Source organism: Varroa jacobsoni, unplaced genomic scaffold (genome assembly GCF_002532875.2).
Source record: "Varroa jacobsoni isolate VJ856 unplaced genomic scaffold, vjacob_1.0 scaffold_545, whole genome shotgun sequence".
In the NCBI taxonomy this organism is placed as follows: Eukaryota; Metazoa; Arthropoda; class Arachnida; order Mesostigmata; family Varroidae; genus Varroa; species Varroa jacobsoni.
This window is the reverse complement of record NW_019213447.1, coordinates 535,214-551,293: the sequence shown is the minus strand read 5'-3', so window position 1 is coordinate 551,293 and position 16,080 is coordinate 535,214. Positions and strand designations below refer to the sequence as shown.

The 16,080-nt window shown below is 43.3% G+C and overlaps 1 protein-coding gene and 1 long non-coding RNA gene across 2 annotated transcripts in view; both read left to right on the top strand.

Moving 5' to 3' along the window:
- The first annotated feature begins 636 nt into the window (after window positions 1-636).
- The window catches only part of LOC111261312 (uncharacterized), a 330,101-nt gene continuing 314,657 nt past the window's right edge, over window positions 637-16,080 (top strand). Inside the window, exon 1 of the mRNA XM_086968641.1 lies at window positions 637-651. The gene's annotated coding sequence lies outside the window, so the exon portion shown is untranslated. The remainder of the gene's footprint in view (window positions 652-16,080) is intronic.
- LOC147753353 (uncharacterized) lies at window positions 8,854-14,700 on the top strand. The gene is made up of 3 exons (XR_015311446.1): window positions 8,854-9,904; window positions 10,892-12,580; window positions 13,087-14,700. It is a non-coding gene; the product is annotated as an uncharacterized LOC147753353 (long non-coding RNA).

The following is a 16,080-nucleotide window of genomic DNA, read 5'->3' as shown; positions in this document are numbered from 1 at the left end:
ACACGTGATAGTTGGTACTTGATTCTTCCATTTTTAGGGTGGTTACTCAGAATGATAACTATTGCAACTTACTAACTTTTCTGTATACAATGGTTTTAATCCGTTTACATCCTTAACCGCGCAAGTCGTTGTTAACTCTCTAATGCGGTTTACATACTTTTTTGGAGCATCCGTACTACCTGCTGTATCTCTAGCGCCATCTCGTAAGATGTAGAAATCTGAGTTTGAAGGCAATATTTAGACAAAAATGCCTGATACCGTCACAAACACTCGTAAGAGCAAATTCCATTACTGCCAGCATCGAACGAGCTAAAAGGAAGCACAACATCAATTGGGCCATCCGCGGGCTCACTGTTCATGTGTATATAAACAGCTTCGGCGAGATGTCTCTCGCTATCTCCACGAGCTTGACTAGTTTTTGCTATCTGCGTTATGACCGCCGCCAGTTCTCTACGCGTACTTTTCCTATAGTTCATCTTCCTTAGCGTTTATTGACAACCATAGATGTGCAGTATCGTGATTGGTAGCAAACTCATCATCGTCGTCGTCGTCGTCGTCGCCGCCGGCGCTCGTTGGTTCATTCGTGTTCAGGTTTGGTTGTTGTTACTGCTACAAGTCCTCTAGAGGATATGCACCCAACGCGTCAAACCGGTTAGTCTCTTGGCCTTTTTCGCGAGAGGCCTATCAAACTAATGCTGTGTCGGTACTCCGGCGACGTTTCGGAGTCTGTGTGGCATTAGGTATAGATGTGAATATGTTTATGTAACGGTGCTTTGTCCCGTTGCAGTGTCGGTAGGCTGTGCTGTGTTTGCTGTCCTATGTTCTCTAATCAGAGGCATTACTGTGATACTATAATAGCTGAGGGCAAAGCAGCTGCGTTTGCTTTTTGAGCCTGTCCGCTCGTTGTCATTCTACACAATGCTGTTATTGTTACTGTTATTACGTGAATGGCTGTGGCGGCCAATGCAAAGTTACAGGGTAAGAGTAACCTTTCAAACAACGGAACAAAAACTGAAAGCAAATACGGGAATCTGTAAGATACAGCAGATTGCTTATGAACTCGGACATTGTGCTCTGACAGTAGCGATTTTAGAACCTGGAAGCTTGTGAGCGCCGTACGGGGATCAGTAGCGACGCCTGATCGCTTTTATGCAGACAGCCCTTGGTCGCCATAACCAAAACAGATATGGACTATAAGGATCTGATAGATGATACTAAGTTGCTTTCTGTCGAGTTGTCCTGCAACTCTCTTTGTGTGAGTTGGCTTTCATACATGTAGCATCTGCACTTCACATCAATAGCAGTGCCTTTCGCTACTTCGAGGCTAATCTGCCGTTTGACAGGGCAGCTGGCGACAGCTTACACGAAATCGGTCGCTAGCCACTGAATAATACGGCGAACTGAGACCAGGTTGTGATGTGACGTCAGAAATATAGTAACAGATACATGGACCTAAAGTAAGTTAATAAATATGGTATAAAGCTACACCCGTCTCTTGTTGCCACTGTTTGGCTTAATTGTTTTTTATGGCCGTGACATGACACAGAACATACTATCGATACATCACACGACAACGCGATAGTCTCGGAACCGATTGAGCAGACGACAACAGCCGAGCAACTATTAGCTAATGAACCCAGAACAGGGGGCAATGTTTTCTATTTAGAGAATCGTTTACCTCGCAGAGGCAAGGTGACGAGTGAATGAAAAATTAAATATCACAACTTTTTACTTTAACGAACTGGATCTTGTGGTACGTGACGATAAAGGTTCATTGGGGGTTTCTGGAACGAATTAGTGTGATGCATGTGGAACTCTTGATGAAAAGTGTTTTGATACACAACGAAAGGTTACCTCAAATAAATCAATAACTTCTCTGTTTATATAAAAGCATACAAAATAAGCAAGTCTGTGTAAGAACAGGAAGCTTAGGGTTCAACGATGGAACATGACGATCCTCAGCCGTTTTGTTATTGTCTCATCATAAACATTGTCTATTGAATAAACATACCATTTATTGATATTTTCTCCCTAAAAAGAAGTTTCCCAGAGAAAGTACTATTTCATTTCATATAGGAACTGGTTGAATCATGCCAGCGTAAACTTCCATTTGTTAGGTGGGCTATTAAGCCACACAGCAAAACCAACGATGTTAACAGCTGTTTCGTACATCCGAACGATTATATAATACACGCGCGTTTAGGTCACCCCTGCGCGAGCCTTGTGCTAGCAATAGCTTTGTATGCACAATGCACACCCCTCTGCTACGCCCACTTTGCGACAGCTAAGCACTGCATTATGCAATCAATCTTCCCTTGTTTTACACCTGTACACTAATTCGTACGTATCAGCCTGTGTCGTCACGAAACGCAAATCTGCACAGGCGGTCCGCCAATGCAGGTGTTCCAGCTGTCTCCAGATGCTGCCTTTGCACCATGATCGCTTGTTCCATCGTCGCGTTTAGACAACGTCTCGCTCCCCTTGACTTCGCCATTTGGGTTATCGTTAGCGACACGAAATAGGATGTGAATGACGTTTTCCTTGATTCGTGTCGAAGCGCGTATAATGATTTAATTGAGATTACATGAAAGTTTCGTTGGACTAATGAGAGAAGCGTTTTTGTTGCGGCTTCGGCAAAAGTATAGATAAACGATAGCTCGATCTTTTCTAGATATACTCACTATTCGAATAGAAAGTAGCTATAACTATATCTAAGCTGTGTAGCTAATTGTGTATGCTGATTTAACTACTAGAGTCCTATTCGTAACGGATCAGTAGTATATGAAAACGACCAGCGTTTTTTTAACTATGTTGGCTCGTCGTCTCTTTTTGGAGATCACAATAGATTGTTGAAGAACGCCAGTCTTTTATAACCCTCTATAACGATTACCTCACGTGCAGTTCTACGGTAGATAGTAGAAATAGAATGTCAATGTAGCGCAGTCTTCAGACGTACAATCCCCGTATATACTAAAGAACATACGGACATGTGTTTTTGCTTTTCGTTTGATGACGGCTGTGCAACAGAGTTAACAATGTCTCAGCCATAAGTCGCTTTAACTTACTCACCCTACACAGTAAATATGATTATTGGTTACGAACTACACCACATGTGAAACCAAGCCGATATAAACCACTTGTCTGCATATTCTGTAACACCAGCAATGCAGTATTTCTAATAGGACCGACAGGCCCTGCCACGATCCTGTGATCACCGTTATTCTGCCCCACATCTTCAACAGTGATGACGGCAATGATGGCGATCGGCGCGCAATATCTCTAAAAAAAAAACACTGCTCTTTCTCTTCGCAGCCAAAAATGAGTGTTTACTTACCACTGTAACGTTAGCTAGCTTGTGTCTTCTCAGATCGTAATAATGTAGTCTCCCACTAGTTGGTCCACTCGTACATCATCCTGCTGGTTTGAACGCTGCTACACGACCTCCCTAGGGGCTATATAACTTCGTCTGATGATGTGCAGGAAAGCTCACGGGGGCAGAGCTACGGCGCATTCCGCGCTGCCGTTGCCGCCCCATTGCGCGATTCTGCTAACTCTATGCCAATTTCGCGTGGACTAGTCGTCTAGATGTGAACTTGAACTATAGGTCTAAATCCCTTTGGGTTTCTCCTTCGTTTCGTCTCGGGTTGTGAAGAGTTACTTTGGTAGTCACGTAGGCTGTCCCCGACCGCTTGCTATCGTGCCATTGTCGTGTCTGAGTGTTCTGCATTTCGGGGGGCGATCTGCCTTAGATCTATATGGTATTAGAGCCTTTGGCCCTTGCAGTGGCTTTTTCTGATGTAGTAGCTCCGTGGTCCCAGAATGTACGATCACCTTGAGTGTCACTGTATGTATGTATGTATGTATATATATTGCAGTTGTACAGCCTTGGCGCATTATAGCTCTATGGTCTGGCTAGGTCGCCTTCGGTCCTTCGTTTATTCGCTAGGCTGCTTTCTAGGACGAAAATGAAAAGCAGACCGAAGGGTCCTAGTGTGTGAGAGAGAGAGAGATACCGATGTCTCCCAAAAGGCAAACGGTCGAAGTGTTAGTCACTGGGTTGGCGCAAACTATTTGACAAGAAGCAACCTGTGGGATTTTTGGAAGCCGGGGGCGAGGCCGTTGCTGCTTCTAGGATAAGCGGAATAAGAATTGGGGTCTTGAAGGGTATCTCGAGGGGAGACAACAATCTTTTGCAAAGCCAACAACAGCTATAGCAACAGAAGTAAATGGAGGTTAGCGCCACGAGAAGGATGAGGTTGCGAGTACAGGGCTAAGTCGTTCCCTCACAGCAACAACTACAACTTCACCCCCCTTCGCTGAAGGCCGAATGCGAATATGGCTCAGCTCCACTGACGATGTATATGCCTCCCCTCCCCTTTGTCCTTTATTCTGGCCGCATTCCACAGGTAGGGAAAAGCATTAAGGAAACGGTGCCAGGGGAAAGGTTGGGGACAAACTTGAAAGTGGTGCCAGTGCTTCGGTTTCGTTATTGTTCATCGGTTGATGCCGTCTATAGTCGCCACAGCACGGGGTAGTTTAGTCTCGCTAGGACACTCGAACATACACCCACATATATGTATGTATATATATGTATATATATATATATATATATGCGTGTGTGTGTGTATTCGGTCGCAGTACAGAGCTGTGGGAAAGGGAGAGGGGACTGAGCGTCTCGCTTGCGATACTGAACCCGGTCAGACGCCCGCCCGCCCGCCTGGCTAGCCCACATTTCACTGGTAGTGGTCGCGCGAGGGCAGAGTGAGCACGAGCATAACTGGGGATGCATCGCGCAGCGACAGTCCCCATACAAAGTCTGCGTCTCACTTCTTCGCCAGATTCGGTCCAGGCCGAAGAATAAGGTAACGATGGCAGCCATGAAGCAAACTAGAGCGCTCAGTTGTGCCTAGCCTGAAGAGACAGCGGAGCTCCAAAAGCAGTTAGAACCGTGTTAAGTAGCCAAAGAAATCATAGGAAAATCTGGCTATGATTTGTCTCATGCCGCTCGAATAGAAGCAGGACGACGGCGACGGCAATAGCAACGATAATGAGTGCCCGATAGATTTCGTGCTGGTGTTGATCCTATAACATTGACATCATCACAGGAGAGCTAAAGGACTATACAGACAACGGATGTGTGTTGATGACAAAAACAGATCGGCACATATACAGTCCTGTTTTATCCTACCGTTGTGATAAAGGTGTTACGTCATAAACATGGCCTAGCTGATGGTAGTTGTGCTGTGAAGTACGAAGCTAGTCAAACTAGCAGGAATAAAGAGAGAATGTAAACAGGAGATACGGAGGTGTCAGATGCAGCAGTGTGTGTCACCTCGGCCTATGTAGTTGTAAATGCGAATGTCTCCTGTCTAAAGCTGGATCGGATCGTGGACGAGTTGATGAACACTTTTGCTGCGTATGAACATGGTCACTGCAATTCAGCTTCTATATTATGTGTATGAGAAGCACGTAGGCATCAAGGGGGCACTCACCGCAGGCCGCTACGAGACGAGGATGTATCGCTAGAAAATATGAAGTAACCAAACTGCGATGTAATCCATGGCCGGAAGGTGCAATCTAGGTACAGTAAACTAATAGACATTGCTATAACTTGATACTTGTCTACATATACCTTTGCAGCTCCATTTATGTTTGCTATCGTATGTATCGCTACGCCTACGAATAAATTTTATGTTTCATATATTACATATCGGGTACTCGCCAGTCAGCGTTGTATTAGACGGCTAGCCAAATCTAGTACCTAAACGAACTCTTTTAACCCCCCACTTCCGAAGCTCGACCTCGAAGACTCGGCCACCTTACGAATCCCTCGGATTAGCACAACCATTGCGGCAACACTTCAAACTACAATTACACCAGATGCCATAGTTAGCCGACTAGAAGTACCAGACGAAAGTAAAATATGTTTCTGCCCTCTAGCAAACGCAAATGAAAACAGGAAATGTACTCGAAAGCGCTGGACCGCCCAACAATACGATGAGAGACGATGAAGAGTGCTAAAAACAGAAAGCAGGTGTAGAAGAAGTTGCACGAAGCGTTCCCTTGCACAGCTTTAATGACTGCCCGTTAGTATCACAACTCTCGACCGGATACTAACTGTACATGGGGATTTCAACACTTTGAACAAGAGAACAAGCGAGCGACAAAACTTCACCACTAAATTAATAAATTATTAATTAATAAATTAAAATATTGCGTTCATGGCGTAGAGTTAGGCATACCCACTGTGAACCCGCGGTGCGTACAGCTAAAAAGGAAAAAGAAGCAAGTAGTATTAAATTTATTGTCCAACTAACGTCAGTCATTTTGACCTGAACCAGTGAAACAGCGGCGCGACCACAGTTCGAGCTTTGTCGAGAGTTAGCTTTTACGGAATAATAAATGCGACGCGTAGTAGTGTGGTATCATCAATGGGCCCGGATCTAACATAGCAGAACAAGATGCTTTTTATCGTAAACTTAAACAGACTAAGGCAGACCACTATAATGCTAAACAATATGGGAACAGAGTGGGAAGTCGTTGACTCGGAGTAAATTCTTTGTCGCTACTAGCTTGCATGTCGATCAACATACGTACGCGTTCTTTATCCTTACAAGGAGCCTTCGTTTTCTAGGACAGGGGATCCAAAGGAAGCTCAACTCATCCTCGTCAGAGATCTGTATAGGAAAGTCAGGGATTCATCATGCATGTGGTTTCAACGGACGGAGAGGAGAAGGCGCAACACTATCAAACAGATAAAACTAGCACAGTGGTCCGCTGATCCGGCACGCATCGGAGTCACTAGGGTTGCCTCCCTCCAAACCGTCTACGTCTGATTGAAGTCTGCCTTTTTCTGCCGATCTAACCCCTAAAGCTCCAGATGGTAGCCGTCCCGAGCTCATCCTTTAAACAAACCCTATGACTATCTGTAGCTTGTCTCTGAGAAAGCAACTCCGTTTGTTATCTTTCTGACGACGGCCGACAGCAGAAGCGGGGTAGGACGCAGAAACCAGCTCTGTATTCCTGCATAAAGGCGAGTTGCGTTCTTTGCAGGTTTAAGAGAGCCCTGATACGGCCTATTCGCAAGCCTGATACGGTCGATAGCGGCGCTCTTAGCCGTCGCTAGTCCCTGCACCGACGGATTCACAGAACCGCTGGACCTGCAAAGCAGCCACGACAAAGGATTGTTTTCTATTCAACGAAGGATCGGGGCACACTGTGGAATCGGAAGCCGCCTTTTCTTCCGCCGATACTGCTTCGTTGGGAGTTCAAGATTCACAAGAAAAAATAGAAGAATCAACGATACAAAGAAGTATAGAGTATAACTGGGAAATAGAAACAGAGACGGGGGTAAAGACGGTGGAACAATTGCCCCGTCGAGGCAGCCTAAAACAAGCTGCGGTAGTGGTAGCGCACCGGATGAAACGGGCTTTAAATCAACTCTTGCAGCGGAAGTAGAAGCAACTTGTGCATGCCGAATCGGCCTAAACAGCAGGGTACTATAACAGAACCGTGATGCAGAAACCGCAAGACAAAAGTCAGAGGATCACACGACGAAGCAGCTTAAAGAACGACTGGTTCATTTTTAACACAACCTGCATGGTGATACGAATACATAGCAGGCTTGAAAGGCCCGCTCCTTTACCAGCAGTCAGTATCGACAATCTAGTCATGGCAAGAACGGAAGCCATATTTTGAGCGCATTAAGAAAACAATTATAGGCAGAGGACGAACAGCTCAACTGACAACTGTGACTTCATGCACAGATAAACGTCTGTTAGATGATTGAGACTGAAGACTTAAGCTGTACGTTAACGATAATAGTATTCGTACACCGAGTGGTATAAACATAAAAGGGTGAGTTCATCAGGAGTTTGGTCATCGCAAGCTTGACTGCGAGGCCCGTTTATTTGAAATATTTAATTTAGTGAAACTTCACCAGCGAATTCAATCGCTTAGACTCGATGTTTGATCAATGACAAGAGGAAAGCGATCTTTTAACAAACATTTATGATATGTATATTTCTACCTTCAGAGAGGTATAACTACCGAAACTGAACAAAAACGAGCAACTGCTGCGTTTGCTACACCCATATCAAATTCTGTGGATCCACATACGAAGCGTTACTAACAGGAAATAGGAGGCCTGTCCTGCGGATGTGCTACTTCAGCCATTGCTGATCTGTTACTGCTGCTGCTGCGTCACCAAGGATCATTCATCACGACGAATTCTCCAAGACACGCGTCGTTGGCTTGCATTGCCTTTGCCTCTAGTCTAACTCACATAGCCATAAGACTGATTTCAGTGATCCCTATGATACCCTGGGACGAAACTCAGGACATACTTAAGGAAACCTAGGATATTTGCAGGAATCGGCAACAAACCAAACATTACAGCGCAAGAACGATCGTCGACCCCAAGCAGAAGAGCGTGAGTGCAAACACTGCAGTGAGATACGTGGTAACGATACCAGACATCATAGATCACTCGATGCAGTCAGGCATATTCTTAATTCTGGTTGCGCGCCAACATATTGGCTTTCCGCACCTTCCTGCCGGTTGTCTGAATCATTTCTGTCGCACTCGAGACGACTAATTTCGAAATTTAGTGGCGGCAGCATGTTTTCTAGAACTCGGAAAATCTCAGGCCTATATTTCTGGAGCACATCCGTATTCGTATTACCCCATTCCTAAATGACTCAGTTAATGCTAGCCTAGCCTAAAGTGATGACAAGTTGTCAGGTTTATGCGTGAGGTTTTCTTGCCGCAATGTCAGTTCGAAACGCTGTGATGACCATTTCTATTAGATTTTAAAGACAAGCCGATGGAGCGAACTAAAAGGCAAGATAGCACTCTTTCCCTACCGGCGAGGGCAGTCCCTTTCGGTCATGAATCTGACTGAAAAACGTGCGGCCTCGCGTGGTATCGAACGCCGTGTCGCCACCGCTTAGACCACGACCGAAGATTACCTCGACCGGTTCTGCCGCGCGTAACTGAGTCAGCGCCACCACTTTAGCGACAACTAACAGAAAAAAACTACCCGTCGAAATTTCACCCGCTGCAGCTCCGATATTCCCCTATAGCTGCTTGCACATCTGCATACCGCTATGGTGACAATCGTGTGTGTAAATGACCGTGTTTTGGCAATTGTCTGCCATGACTGCTACTGCTGAGCGGAGGCATGAATGAACGGGACACAATAGAAGCACAAGTGTCCTCCCACGCAAAAAGGTGCAACGAGTTGAATCAACGCCGTTTATGTCATTGGTCGAGTTCTTCATGCTCTTTTCATAGCCGTACACAATGGCGGATATCGTGTTGGCAAGAGAGCTGCCTGAAACGCTCGCTTAAATCAACTTGTACTTCTATCGTTGTTGGTCGCCGCGTGGAAAACAGCAGAAAACGGTTAGTAGAATCGAACGTGTTTGAATAGCGCCTCCATTCATTCTTTCGCATCGAACCAAAAGGAAATTATTCAGTCGATAAATCGGAATCTCTGGCATTTTTATCGTGGCCATCATTCGTCATGTATGAAACTGTGGCAGAAAGTTAGAATACAGACGCGCTTCTCGCTCTTCTGGCAATACGGGACTTTGCCGTTTTGGCGACTCGAGCGCTTTGGAATCCTTGTTCTCGTATTGTCCGTTGTTCTCAGTGCTTGTGAACAAATATGACGATGTGAGTGAATTCTGTGCAGACGTCCTGTGTACATAACGTGTGCTTAAGCGTAATATCCTCTTTCCGGATAACCTACAAAGTGCGGTGTCCAGCTAATTAACAAGAGCAGCTTTGTGGTCAACGACGTCGTGTGGGAAGCAGAAATCCGTAAATTATGTGCACTAATGGCAGGAATATCCTTTCGCGGTAGCGATGGTAACAACTGACTGGAAGCTCTACATAGTGTGTAAGTTTTCGCATTGGAGGCAGACGTTCGTTAAAGTATACACAATAGTCATGAGCATGTGCATGAATACGATCGAAAATAGAAAAGGGCTCAGCCGCACTTCAGGTTAGCGGTTTTGAGAAATCCGTAGACGTCACTGATGCATTTTTCTAAAACTGTTATACCGTGATTGCGGGACACGGCGAGCGCGGCAACATTATGTACTAGTCGCTTTTCAGCACCGCATAATGGCTATCATATAGGTAAAAGCCTCAAAGCATCGGGCAAGGTACCGGCCCTGTGGGGCACTATGTCGTCTCACAAAGCTAAGACTCCAAGAGCATACGGATCGAATAGATACTTTCAGAACAGTGGAAAATTCATTGCTTAGATTTCTTGCCGCAGTCTTCAATTATCACAATGGCTGTTTCTTTTCTATGCGTTTTTATCGTTTCGGATGCAGGCTGCATAAGTATATATATATATATATATATATATATATAAACGTGCTTGAGAATAATTTGTGAAGAAACGCGCGCGTCTCACTTTTTAAACAATGTCGCAGTGTTAATACAGTGTATAATTTTGTGTCTGTAACTCCAATGCATAGTTCTTATATTTTAGCGCTACAAAGTTCCTCCTCGTCTTTTTTACGGCTGCTATACTTTGCATTATAATTGACGTTCGATATAAACTATGTGTACCCAAGCTAAATAAGGTTTCTGTAAGCGATCGTTGCGTCTGAAAGTGGCAAGTTCCGCAAAAGTCGATCAAACTTTCAAACAAGAGCCACAACCTGACTTTCTGTCTGACGATAAAGTCCTAGTATCCGGGCTACGTCTCTGCACATTTTTAATATTCTGATACATGTTTTTAAGCAAAGTTAAATCAGCCCCTTATTTATCGCTGTCAACATGCTCTATTTGGTAGTAGGATGCTAATCGTCACAGATTACTCTGAGAAATCTGAATGCACAGATTAAGATTATAGGGTTGTGTAATCCTTCAGGTTTGCGCACGGAGCTGATATGGCGATCCGTACAACATGCTGGCAGTCAACAAATGAAAGGAGGTAACAGAAAGAATAATACCCGGATAATATTAATCGACGCATTGGCCTACTCCGTTCCTTTGTTCGTTTTATCAACAAGTTTTTCATGTCTTGTATAGTACGTATAGATTCAGACGCAGTTATACCCATAGTCAAAAGATACCCGACACTACGAGTTTACCTTATATCTTTTTAGGTTCTAAAAGTTCGCTAGCACTTTTGTGAGTATACAGCCGATCAAAGGAAGCGGCATGAAATTATCTACTACAGGCCATCCGCTGGGAACATTTTAGTAAACTTCAAAAAAGCTAAACAAAAAAAAACTACCAAAAGCTATTGTTAACTACGTATAGTAGAAATGCTTCACGTACATGCTACAGCTTTTTTACCCACTAAACCGATTTTCCCTGTCACAGTTTACATTTTAACAGTGAAGTATGGGAAACACTTAAGAACCTTAATTTACAGCGTTCGAAACGACGTAGATTGCTCAAGACATTTTCGATATATTCACAATAAACAATACTGGCCGCTGTCTTAACAATCATGAGGCCTTTTGTGCTTGTACAGGAGCAGCAGGACACTCGAGTATTTGATGCGTCCTCTCGTCTCTATATATGCAGATGTTTCCACCACCAATACTGTGCATACTGCAAGAGCCAGCTTAGTGCAATCAGGGGCTATGAATCGTAAATGTAATTACCAAAAAGGGTTAGATAGGGGATCGATGTCACGAAGCATTTCACTTACCACTCCTTCTGTTCGTGTCATGTTAAGAACAACTCTCTGGAGGAAAAGGCAGAACACTACGAGGTACCACAGAATAGACTGGCGAGTCGCCAAAAAGGGGAAGCCAAACTCAACTAGTCACACATAACCTCAACAGGACGAGACAAAATGTGGGCGTGGGGCAATTGGAATAGATTGAGCAAAGCAACATACTCGTGATTGGGTGTTTCCCTTGGGTTTAGATCAGACGACTAAAGCACATTAAGCCATATACGCAAAGCATGACTATCCATATGTCATTTGTTTAAACGTTCGGTGTTTTTAAGTGATTTGAATGATTTTTTCCAATAAGTGTACACCCACAAGTATGTAGTAGCCGAACTAAATTTTCGTAAACGTTGTGAGATGCCAACGTGCGCGTTCCAGAAGCTACAAACGTGCAAAAAAGTATAAAAAATTGATCTAGTCAAAATCCTGGCTTAGCCAGCCAAGTCAACCAGAAATTTTAAAGATATTTGATAATATGCAAAGAAATAAGTGATGCGAGTGTTGGTCGATAGAAAGTCGGAGGAAAAATGGGCAAACGCTAGTCCTCTATCAGGCAAAGACGATGGGAGGCGCTCTCGCGCCATTCGTACAGAAGCAGGGAAAGCGAAAATTGCTTGCTGAATCAGATTGGTCTTTATCGCCGGCGAGCAAGGTTGTGCATTTCCTTCGCCTTTGGTAGGCAACCTTTGCATAGCTACAGCTGGTTCCTCCCCTGCTCTTTGGTTTGGAAGGGCGTTGACATAGATTAGGGTGACGAGGGCCATAAGGAAAAACTGCATGAACGATTCGTTCCGGGAGAACAGGGAGCAAGTAAAAAAAGACCGATAGCCCGAAGAACTCGTCTCAAATCACGTCAAAACAGGAGTAGAGGTACGTATCTTCTTCGGACAATATTCTCAAGCACTCGGCATTGCATGCAAGCGGTCACCAGAAGTCTTCGTAAGAAATGAATAAGATCATATTTTAGTTGGACTACAAACTTACTGATAATAATAATAATCCTGTAGTTTTAAGTAAATAAAAGTCTGTGTATCCATGGGCACCCCTTTTCAGGGAGCTTCAACGAGTCCTTTGATTTTTGATGAGTATACTGTATGGTGAAAACGACATTTTTAAAAAATATTTTCCCGCTAAAAATATGATCTTTGTGCATATCTTAGCGATAGATACGTCGTTCGATTTCTCATAGCTAGGGAAAGACGACAGCATCCCTCAAGAAGGAACCTTCAAACGATACATAGATGATCATTTATGTTTAGACTGAAGAAGCACACGAGTGTCTGCGTTGTGCGCCAAAAAATTGCATTGTTTTTTCTTTAGAATAATAAGCTTCATAAAGTAACTTATAGTTGTGAAATTCTCACATCTATTTACAGGATTTCGGTTATAGGAAGGGAAAGCCAGCCAGCGTTAATAACCACTTGGTCCCTATACAGTAATAATAGCCGTAATAATAACAATAGTCATGTATTCTAACAATTGAATAGAAATACCTACAATACAGAAAACAGCGAACGACTTAATGCGTACGTCGACTAGTACTAGCTCAAACAAAAAGACTGCTAAAGCGGATTCGGGTGACGTATCAAATGTAAGTTATACGTAACTAATGACGAGAGTTATGAGTCGGAGTTTTCTACAGATAAATATCCAAGCATTTCGAATTAGGGATGGAATAATAGTTTAGCTGGGAGAAGTCAAAGGCAGTTAGAAAGCGGATGAGGCAGTAAGTTAGATCAACAATTGTCTAAACCTCCGGGCATTTGAACGAAAGTAGCGAACTCTGCTGCTCCGCGTAATTGCTACTGGATACATTGCTAACTATGCAGATTAGTCAAACTTCAACACTATACTATAGTTATTTCGAACGAAGGTAGCTAGCTTAATTTAGAGTTACAGTTGAAGAAGGGGCTGTCATTTGTTACTTGCAGCGAAACAATCTAATGGGTAACACCAACTGAGAAGCATCTTCAATGAAGTTCATTTCGAAGACTAAATATCTGCGTATGTGGTGCGAGGGAGCGAACATACGAAGTCTACCGTTCTACCATCTGCTCATACACGTGACTCTGCGAACATTAGCGAGGCGCTAACTTGATTCGTCAGAGCGTCCAATCACCGAACTGTTCTTGAGTGACGCTTTCGTTAAGGAAACTTTTACAACCGATCAAGCTGGCAAAAAAGCAACAAGTTCATAGAGAAGAAAGAGGACGCAGGTGCTTGTGCGACATAAATCGATACTTCTAAAACGAGAAACGAGGAACCATTACTGAATTTGTCCGACCATATGAATATTTGTGCTTGATGAAATCACTATGGAGTTTTATAGAGAATTGTGAGAGTAAGCATATACCGAAATTAGTTTTTCTGTCAATATTTAACGTTCTTTCTCGCTTTTGCACTTACGTAACGTATACGCTAAATGGGCTCAGTACGTAATGCGAGCATATATCAATAGTGAGTTGGTAAAATTTGGTGTGAACATTTGGCATTGATGTTTATGTCATTGGTCCCAGTTGCTGAGAAGGTAGAAGTTCCCGTTACCAAAAGTTTGGCGACAAGGCCTAGAAAGGTAAAGCTAAATTCTCAATACGTCATATCAGATCTGAGCTGAAATCGTAAAACAGGTATTTCTGAACGTCCTTATTAGACGTTCACCGTTCAAAGTACATACAATCTTTTTAAGTAACCGCACGAATCAAACGTAAATTTTATTCAAATAATAAAGTAATAAGAGGGTATAAATAGGCAACCCTTATGGCTGCCCTTTACCTATGATTACGAATAAATAAGACTTTAAATTCGATTATTTAAATGAATCTATATTGTAAAAAATTGCATGTACTATTTTTAAAATCACTACTCATACAATAAACATACAATAAAACTCGTATAATGCAACAAACCCATATAATAAATTAAAAAATAAATAAACAAATTATACAATAAACGAGCCAGAATATCTTTCTGTCTTCTATTCAACGCTGAAACATCGTCTGTCTTCTCTACAGTATCTTCATTCGAATTTGCCGAGATCTGGTAACAAAGCGACTATAGCCACAGATGAAATAAAACCTAGTAAAGGAACGAGAAACTCGACTCTTCGTATTGATCGGTTGAAAAGCTGTACATTGCCTGGACAGCAGTAGCAGCTGTTGGAGTTTGGACAAATTAACTTATTGCAAAATAAACAATAAGCTAGCTTGCTTACTCAGTCACCCTTCGGACCCATCGCTTCAACTTTTCCCCTCAGACCGTATGTATACTTTGTACTTGCTTTCATGGCCTCCCGTTCTATTACGATTTGAAGAGTAGCACCTGATGGTACGAATATACACAAGCTGCATGCTTGGGGCAAGGGGGAAGGGGGTCGTCGCTACTTAGACGGAAGGAATTCTACCCAAACGTGACCCAACGCTAACGACCATATGACCCTTGCAAGCAAGCATTTACTATGCAGATGGAACTGTTCGTTTTATTATTAAATCCTAACGGAAAGGAAAATTTCTTGAAAGCACTACGATGATGAACGTTCCCTTTGATTGAGCCTGAAAAAAAGGATGCAATATAATGCACCTTTGCCTTTTGTTCAACAAGTGGTTCTTGCTCGTTCTGTTATCCTACATTATTAGTGAAGGCCACTGTGAATATATACGGAGGTCATTAAGGCTGGTACAGTTACAAAGAGCCGAATTTTTTAGGTTAGATTGGTTCGGCGAATGCTTCATCGGTGCATTTCTGACACCTGAAGGAAGCAGTCCGACAACATCAAATATGTACGATCTTGTCAAGAAATGCTTTGAGCCACATGAATACATGTGAACACCGACGGCCTCAAGGTAAGCCCGGACCGTTGAAGATTTAACCCTTAGAGGATGGCACCAAAAACCTATCAAGGGAGTGCTCGAAATCCCAACGGGGTGTCCTCACTTATGCCATTTCGCTGTAACAATACGCTTAAAAGCTCAGAACATGTAGCATGCAAACCCGACAAGGCGCCATCACTCGATGGAGCTTTTGGGCGATTTTTGAAAAAGTTATAAGCGATGGTTGAAAACGACGCACGCGCTCGTTACGCACAAAACCTGCTATCGTATAAGAAAAGTGTCTGAAGAAAATTATCATCGTACCTCGTATATAGATATAGAACACCAACAAGCTGTACCATATTTGATTAACGATCCTGCTCTACGTACCACTTAGGTTATGGTGCTGCAACAATTATTATAACGCGATTATTATTACGGGTGGGTTTGGTTTAGTTAAAGTCAAGTTAACTTATAAGTTGCAAAAACGATGTCGTTTACTACGCAATAAGTTGCAGCATGCAATATTTACTTTATATAATTGGACATGTGATTTCTGCAGGC